General features: G+C 45.4%; 1 non-coding gene across 1 annotated transcript; it reads left to right on the plus strand.

Annotated features, from left to right (window-relative positions):
- The first annotated feature begins 279 nt into the window (after window positions 1-279).
- Window positions 280-441, plus strand: LOC138568194 (U1 spliceosomal RNA). The gene has a single exon (XR_011302551.1). It is a non-coding gene; the product is annotated as a U1 spliceosomal RNA (small nuclear RNA).
- The last annotated feature ends 8,147 nt before the right edge of the window (window positions 442-8,588 follow it).

Consider the following 8,588-nt stretch of genomic DNA (forward strand, 5'->3'; position numbering starts at 1 on the left):
GGGGCCGACAGGCCAGTGGGCAGACTGCAACAGGCCTGCTCGAACCATCCTGCGATTTATACAAATCTCGGGCCGAGCAGGGCCTGATGGGAGAAAGGAACTGCTACAATCTGCTCTTCTGCTGGGATCTGCCTGCCGGAGCTTCCCCCTGCACACGGGACAGGCAGCTCTGCAGACGCTCAGAGCTTCCGGGGAGGGAGGGGCCAGGGCCTGCCTTCTCACCCTCGCTTAGCGGGGCTTTCAGAACTGGCCCAACCTCTGCCCTCTTGCATGCAACTCATACTTAGCTGGCAGGGGAGAATCTGATCTTAAGGGCAGATCTCCCAGGGTGAGGCTTACCAATTGCACATCGGATTTGCTGACCCCTGCTATGTCCCCAAATACGGGATACGCGACTGCATTATTTCTGGTAGTGGGGGACTGCGTTCGCGCTCTCCCCCCGATTTATTGGTGAAAGAAAGAAAAGGTAAAGTGTGCACTAGGCTTGCTAGGTTTCATACTTTAAGATTGTGCTCACATTGCATTTCTTCAATTAGGTCCACCTTTGGGTGATCGCTTTTCCACATTTTATCTGTTGAATTGAATTATGCTTTTTTCATCACCACAGAAGTAATGTATATTACAGAGATAAGCTGCCATATTTATTGGGCACACTGTACATGCTCAGGCAGCATCAATCATGCTTTGTACAGGACAATGCTGGCCTAAATTGGGAACAGCCAGCATAGACAAGTTGCTACAGAGGCATATTTTGGGTACAACCAGCATGACAATGTGTTACATCAGTGACAGTGCTGTCTTACACTGTGGACACATTGATCATTAAAATATGTTGTGTTGTAAAATGTTCTTTTCTGCTGTTGGTGATATGGAATTTTCATGTTCCCCTTTAGAACTGATTGTAAACTTATGGCTTTTTGGTCACCTTTTCTGCTGTAAAATGCACCATTTCAACCCCATATTTGAAAAAAAGATCTTGGGGGGGAAACCCCCCCCCCCAAGCCCTCCCTAGATCCTTGTAGCTCCCTCGCTACGCTCGGTCGCCCCCACCATTTCAGAAAAATATTAACACATAGACACTGAAAGAAATCACAAGCAACTAACCTTTGATCACTGCCCATGACACCAAAAGCTATCTTTGGGACTGCATTTCTATCACTGCCTGTGATGCTATTGTGTCAAAGGTCACACAATATTGCTTTTTAATATACTGCTTTGGGTGAGGTTGTTGACTTTTGGCTCACCGGCCCACTGGGTGACAAAAAGTTAATACTTCGGCCCCACATTCAAAAAGGTTGGACAAGCCTGTTCTATAGGCTTCTCAAACTATAGGGCTCCTTACTACGTGGCCCTCTACAATTGGTTGGCAATTGGTTGGCAGGCTTGTACCCTTCTGGAATATTCCACACAATAGCATCACGCAAGCTGGTACCCCAGGTGCTGGGGGGTTGGCTTTGGTCATACCTCCCCATCCAATTAGCCCAACATCCATCATCATTTTTGTGTATCTCGCCCCAAAGTCTATTTTCATGTGACTACAGACCATGTTTTGAGCTCCTTCGGTGTATTAAATACTATTAAATGAAGAAATCTTGACACTCATAGTGTTTTTCTGTTACACCTCAAACAGGAGCTCAGCTCGCTTCTCACATTCACTGTATCTTCTCGAGTAGATAAACAGGCTCTTGGTGGCCCGACTCCTGACACTGGGCCAGGACAGCCAGGCCCTCTCCAATCTTCATTCACCGTCAGCTATTTTATTCAACTGTGCCACAATCTATACATTCCTATATATAAATATATATATATATGTACATATATATACACATTGGCGGCACGCCTGCAATCAAATCACTATGTAGCCAGCTTCATGATTACTTCGTCTACTTGCGTTACTGCATCTGTACATTTGTGAGCTGGTTTTGCATTTTCTTCAGTGCTTCTTCGCACATGCAATCTTCACTGGGCCAAGCAAGCCATCTTGAATCCTCGCCGTCAGCTATTTTATTCAACTGCTCCACACTTCTAGCCCTTTCATTCACAGGGTCCAATTCTTCTAAAGTGCATCGTGGAACATCCAGATTCTATACATTCCTATATATATATAGATTGGCGGCACCCCCTGCAAAGTAATCACTACGTAACCAGCCTCATGATTACTTTGTCTACTCAAGTTACAGGGTCTGTACATTTGTGAACTGGTTCTGCATTTTCTTCAGTGCTTCTCCGCATGTGCAATCTTCATTTCGCTCCTGAAATGTTGCTTACTTCGCTACTTCGTCATCAGATTCTATAAAGTCTATATTCTTTCTTCATTGGCATCTCTTCTGGGTGCGTCATTTCTGCTTCTTGTGATGTCACTAGTCTTCTCTTTCACTCATCTTCACACTTCTTCTAGAATTTCCTTCAGAAGACCATCATTCCTCTGTGGATACATCTAGGGTTTTCTCAATGGATACCTTGTTTCAAGGACTCTTCGTGGCATCAGTACCATTATTGGCTTTGCGCATGTCGCAATTTCCGGCTGCCAACATGTAGGCAGAATGGGGGCGGGACTTCTGATAGAGGTACTTGGCTCCTCCTCTACATAACCAACCAAAAGAAGTAAAATCCCAAGCCTCATTGAATGCTGTTCATGTGCTAGATTCCCACCCTTGCCAACTAAAGCCAAAGCACTCAAGAGGCATGTTACGGAACACCAGGGGGAACAGAAGACCCTAAAAAACGAAGAAGGCCGAAATGGCAAGTATAAAATGCCTGCTGAGAGACCTGAAACACCCCATGCCCCGGCTTATTACACAATCGTCCTCTCAGAGGACTGGAGAACTTCTAAATAATGAAAGGAGGGGTGATATGTTGCTACAGCAGCTTGCTACACCACGGTGGAGCAGGAACGTTTTATCCTTCCTTCTATGCTAATCCTTGAACCGCTTCCTTTATCTTATCCTTTTTTGTTTGCTGGAAGAATATATTTGGATGTTTTTTCAAGGTGAGGTTGTATGTGGACCTAATTTATGATTTATGACAGACATAAATAGAATAAAGGACCCATGGGTGTTGGTAGGCAATGCCAAGATCCGTCCTGCAAGTGTCTGCCACTTACTATTGTGCAGCCCCTGTGCTTAGTTAAGGGCATTGGTCCTCGTGTTAACCTTAAAGTTTTTTTTAATTGTGGGAAGAACAATGATTCATACTTGTACGGTACACTGCTAAATAAGGACCACAGGATTGTTTGGCAGTGTAAGGTTGGATTGGATTGGATTGAATTTAATTTTAATAATTAAGCGCAAAGTTCGCCCAAAGGCATCTTGGTGCTTCCCCGTAGGACAGCGAAGGAAATAGCCTAAAAAGGAGTATTTTAAGAGCTTTATGAAATGCAAGGTGAACAGGGGTAGCTCCAAGCAAAAAAGGGAGGGCGTTCCAGAGAATTGCAGCGGCCACTGAAAAAGAGCGGTCGCCAATATGGCTAAACCTCATTGGAGGGACAGTCAGCAGACAGGCGTTAGCTGACTGCAAAGCTCGACTCGGGATGTAAGGCAGGAATTTATTCCTAAAATATTCTGCATCCAGAAACCGCCATCACTGTTGCCAACTTTCACAAAGCTTTGCAGATTAGATTTTCTGGTAGAGTTCAGAGCATGCACAGACAGAACAGTGTTTCTGTCACTGCTCATGGGACTCTTGATGTGAATTTGCTGGACAATGCCGTCACAGTGTTGCAGAAACTTGGCCTTCACACTTTCACAAAAAGTCCAACTGTCTTGCAGTTAGAGCACTTGTTCACTTTGGTGGGGCACATGGAGTAGCACCAATTGGGAACATCATTGCCGTAGCTGTCTTTTTCGCTGTTTCCCCCTATGATGTTCAACAAAGTTTTGCCCACTTTTGTGAGTTTTTGGTCTATGGTAGTTATTCCTGCCTGTACCTTTGTGTTGGGGTTGCTGGCAGAGGTAGTCTCCTCCACACCTTTTGATATTTGGAGAGCTTTGCTAAGAAGAGATCTTTTCTTGAATACATCGGACCCTGGGTGTTGCTGCTGTTGGTATGAACAATTAGCATGTCTCCTATAAGGTCTTTGGAGTCGTTTTTGAAGTTTCAAGTGGCTCCTTGTTGTAACCGGGTGGGCATAGAGGTAGTCCAGACACAGACCAGCTGTGAGCCACTTAGTATGAAGGCCAAGTATGCTTTATTATACATATATACACTAGCACTATTGTTCAAGTTACTCTTTAGTATTTACATAAGAGACCACCCTCCGACCATCCTCTTGCACTCCGGCTCAGGCCCCCAACTGATACAGGCAAACACTCATCAACATTCTGTTGAGATGTCAATCACTCCATGCACCAACATTCCGTCAGCATTCATAGATGGCCAGCAGGATAGGACAACATGTATACTACACAACACCACTAATCCTCTTAATGTAACTACGCAGTCATCGACAGGCACACCTGATAATTGACTGCGTGTTTCTGTGATAGCAAATTTTTCAGTGTTGTTGAACCTCTTTGTCAGGCACTGCTTCTTGAAAGACATTGTCAGCACTGTCATCAACTGCGGGCTTGGGATAGGCTCATGCTTTAACCTTCCAATGATGCATTTGCCTTCCACTTCTTATGCATTCAGAAGCAGGGACTTCTTCCCTTTGGCTGCTAAGTCAATTCTACTGAATGCTTCGACATTTGTCTTGAAGACCGGGATCCATTTTGCCAACGGGAAAATGGTCTTGTATGGGGTTTCTAGAAATTGAGGTAGTGCTGTGGCTCTTTGAACGTTAAACAAGTCTGTGTTACTGCATCCTTCGTCACTCGCCAATATGCTACACTGATATCCTGTACCAAATTAAACAAATACCTATGTGAACGCTCTTAACGGCACACCAGCCTCAACTTAATACGTTCAAATATTTCTTAAATATACTCAACATGTGGCACCAACGCATGGAAACTTAACTCTAATGTGGGTAGCAGGAAAGACAAACAGCAGCTCCAATGCACCTGTTCATCTCTCGCTACACACCTCATCTTGGATGCATGTGTGTTTGCTGGCTCGCTCCGCCCAGCAGGTCACTACATCATTATCATCATGACACAGAGATCCACTGATGGACGTTCCCGCTCCCAACATGTTAATATGTACAACATAATTTGCCCCTTCCTCGAAAGAATATCTGTATTTGATCCTTTTTGCCAATAACAAGTTCACTATGTTAGTCAAAATGGCATGGTGTATACCCCACCCGAATGAAGATTACCTAGGCTTACAGCACAGGGAGTCTTGATTCTATTAAAGGCATGGAGGCACGCATTATGCTTTAACTCACTCTACAGCAGTTTCAACACTTAAAACTGAAAGTGAACAAAATATGTGTTTTCTTTTTCAAACAATCTTTTGCTCGCTATCTTTTGTCCATTTGTGTAGTCCTTTACACTTCCTGTCTCTGTAGCCCTTTAGCTACTTCCTGTGTATGACTCTGCCTCTCCTTTGGATGCTCTGAACTGATCCATGTGTGTCACACCTTTGGTAACAAAACTCGAAAGTCAACAGCGACCCTGATAAACCACCTCAGGTTCGAATCTTCCAACACAACTAAGATCCTTCCCCACGACAAGGATCCATGTGACAGTTCCTAGCGTCAGTTACTTCTCAGCCGTTTTTCTCGTCATCGCCTGTCAAAGCAGCAACAACACTGTTAGGGAGGGAGAATGCACTACCCTGTAGCTATAGAGGGAAATGTACATCATTAGTGCAATGATACATTACAGTGCATGCGCTGGGCAGAAAAGTAATGCTCGCCTCTGTTTCTTTAATAGAATCAAGACTCCCTGTGCTGTAAGCCTAGGTAATCTTCATTCTAAATCAAGACCGCAGGCGAGCATTATGCTTGTTCAAAGCTCTGCATCACTGTTCTTGCCACTGATAAGACTGATTTGAAGTAAAAAGTCTTAAATGAGCTGTTGCTCAACCAGTCTGCCACCTGCAAGATGTCTATGAGCGCTGCACCTGCTGTGAACACTTTGGACGGCCGTTGCGCTTGAACCCATAGACCTAGGGCCCTTTGAGACGAGGTAGCAATACTCAGAGATGGATGGGGATGCAGAATGTACTCAAATGTCAATAATCAAAACCGACTCAGGAAGTTGGCAAAACTTGGTCTGTTTTATTTGCATTTGTCTAAAACAGTGAATTACAACGGACATCAACGGACATTCGTTCGATTTCTCTCAGCGCATATTATAAAAACACAACTTTTATAGTCAAACCTCATCATAAGTGATGTGACACTACGTGACAAACTACAAAAACCTACTTGGGAATGTGATAGGGTTACAGGGAACATCTAAATATACGTTCCATACTGACAGTGGAAGTGATTGGGTCTCTAGTGTCAGGTGGGCAACTAAGCCCATCCCAAGTGCAAGTCATCTTCCGTGTCACACTAATACTCGACACTCTATTGGTTACACAAACTATAGGGCTCTTTGTTACTGTCACAATGCCTGCCCTCAGACATCAGGAGCAGACCCATCTGCCCAGAGTACAGGCACCCATGAGAACTCAGGGAGGCTCAAGGGACCGCCTAGGGGCTTTATGGACTCAGTTCTGGCGCCATTGGCGCCAGGCTCATAGTTCCTTTTTTTTAAACTAAGCAGGAAATCCTGTAGAGAAATCATGTACAGGCCATCGTGAGGCCTTGAAGGGATTACTTTCTTCCAGGGAGTATTTTTCTTGGGTGTGGTACTGGAACTATTTTACCTGGGAACTACTTTATGGTGGCTATTTCAACCACGCCCGAAGAGCAGCACACGCTTCGCGTTATTCTGCATCTCTGCAGCGTAACGCTCACCGTGCCTGCAGCTCAGCATCCAGTCTACAGCTACATCCATCTTGTTCTCGGTGAACCGAACCTGCAAAAGAGAAGAGGAAAAGCAGATTAGAACAGGAGCCACACAATAAGTCGTCGCTTTCATCGGGGAGTCGCCGCACCTGTGAGGAAAAGAAAACATCTGTTACAGCGCTGCACTGTCAGCAGCAGCGTCGCGGCATACTCACCAATGCTCCTTTCATCCACACGATCCCGTGAGGCACTCTGTTGAAATCGCCGCTCGGAGCATCTGCATCTGCAAAAGAAAGAAAAACAACAGGTGAGCTGCGCTCTGCAAAAGACATTCAAATTCATACCACAAGATACTTACTTGGTACATTACTGCTCGAGGTGTCGCTAGTCATCATCCTATGTCCATCATTCCGGAGAAGCGCCACACCTGCAAAATATAGAGAGGACAATTGGTTAATCTCTTAATGAACAATATCGCTTGCTAAGATTAGTGCTTGGTGCAAAACTGACTCTTACCTTGGTGCTACCTCAATCCTTTCGGAGACGAAACATTCACCTTGGGCCATTCTACAAGAGAAGAAATATATAAAAGGAGCAAGAGTGAACTATAAGACAATCAAACTCTAAGACTTGCATTATACTTTGGATTGGCATAAAACTTACCTCGGAGTCATCGCTTTCTGAAAACTCTGCCATAAGCTTACGGACCAGTGAAGTTAACTGGTTTCTACGCACCCCTGCACGCCGACGCAGGATGGAGAGCCCATCCTTCCTAACAATAAGGTGAGACATGATCTGGGGAACACAAGGTGGTTTCGGAAAAGACAAAGTTAACCCCTTTTACCACGGTCAGCTAATTATCATTTTACTACTTTAGGAAACTCCTCCTACGTGCCAGACAGACGAAACTGAGTGGGCAAGTGCAGTCACTCATCACTACACTACGAGTCACATTGGTGGAGACCGCTGCAGTAGAGCTTCGTTCGGCGCCCCTGTAGAACCCAGGTGAACGTAACAGAACGCGAAGCCTTACCACAAATTTCCACCCGGTCGTCATGGAAACCTCAGAGACTGACCAATTAGCCTAGCTCCTGGGGGAGCTCAGGGCTGAAGTGCATTCCGCCCGCCAAGAAACCAATGCTCTCAGAAGAGAACTGATTGTGGCGAAGGAACGTACAGATGATCTCGCCAGGCAATTACTTCAAGCTGGGCATGCACCACTACCTGGAATGGGGGGAGCTTCAGCCCAAACTCAATCCAGCAATCCTGTACAAGTGGTATTACCAGGGGCTGTCCCTTAGGAACCACAAGAACGCTTTGTGGGGGACCCTAAAAGGTTTGCAGTGTTCATGAACCAGTGCCGCCTGCACTTCTTATGTTAGCCTGGAGCCTTTCCGAATTATCAATCGAAGGTGGCCTTCGTACTGTCATATCTCAGCGGCAGTGGAGCCGATTGGTCTATTCCACTGGTCAACCAGGATGACCCCCTCCTTCGGGATTTCCAGGGCTTTCAACAAAACATGGAGAAGTTATTCGCCCGACATTCTCAAGGCCAAGCATTAGATAACAAACTTTTGTCCTTACATCAGGGTAACTAGGATCTGTTAACCTACATCGCAACTTTCAATAGGTTGGTGGTAGAAACCGGATGGCCTGAAGACAAGCGAACTACGTTATTCCATCGTGGGTTACGAGGAGTGCTAAAAGACGTTTTAGCACAGGTAGTGAACCCACCTCAAGACTGTGC

The sequence above is a fragment of the Ambystoma mexicanum genome, chromosome 2p (assembly GCF_040938575.1).
Source record: "Ambystoma mexicanum isolate Mex_15411 chromosome 2p, UKY_AmexF1_1, whole genome shotgun sequence".
Taxonomy (NCBI): Eukaryota; Metazoa; Chordata; class Amphibia; order Caudata; family Ambystomatidae; genus Ambystoma; species Ambystoma mexicanum.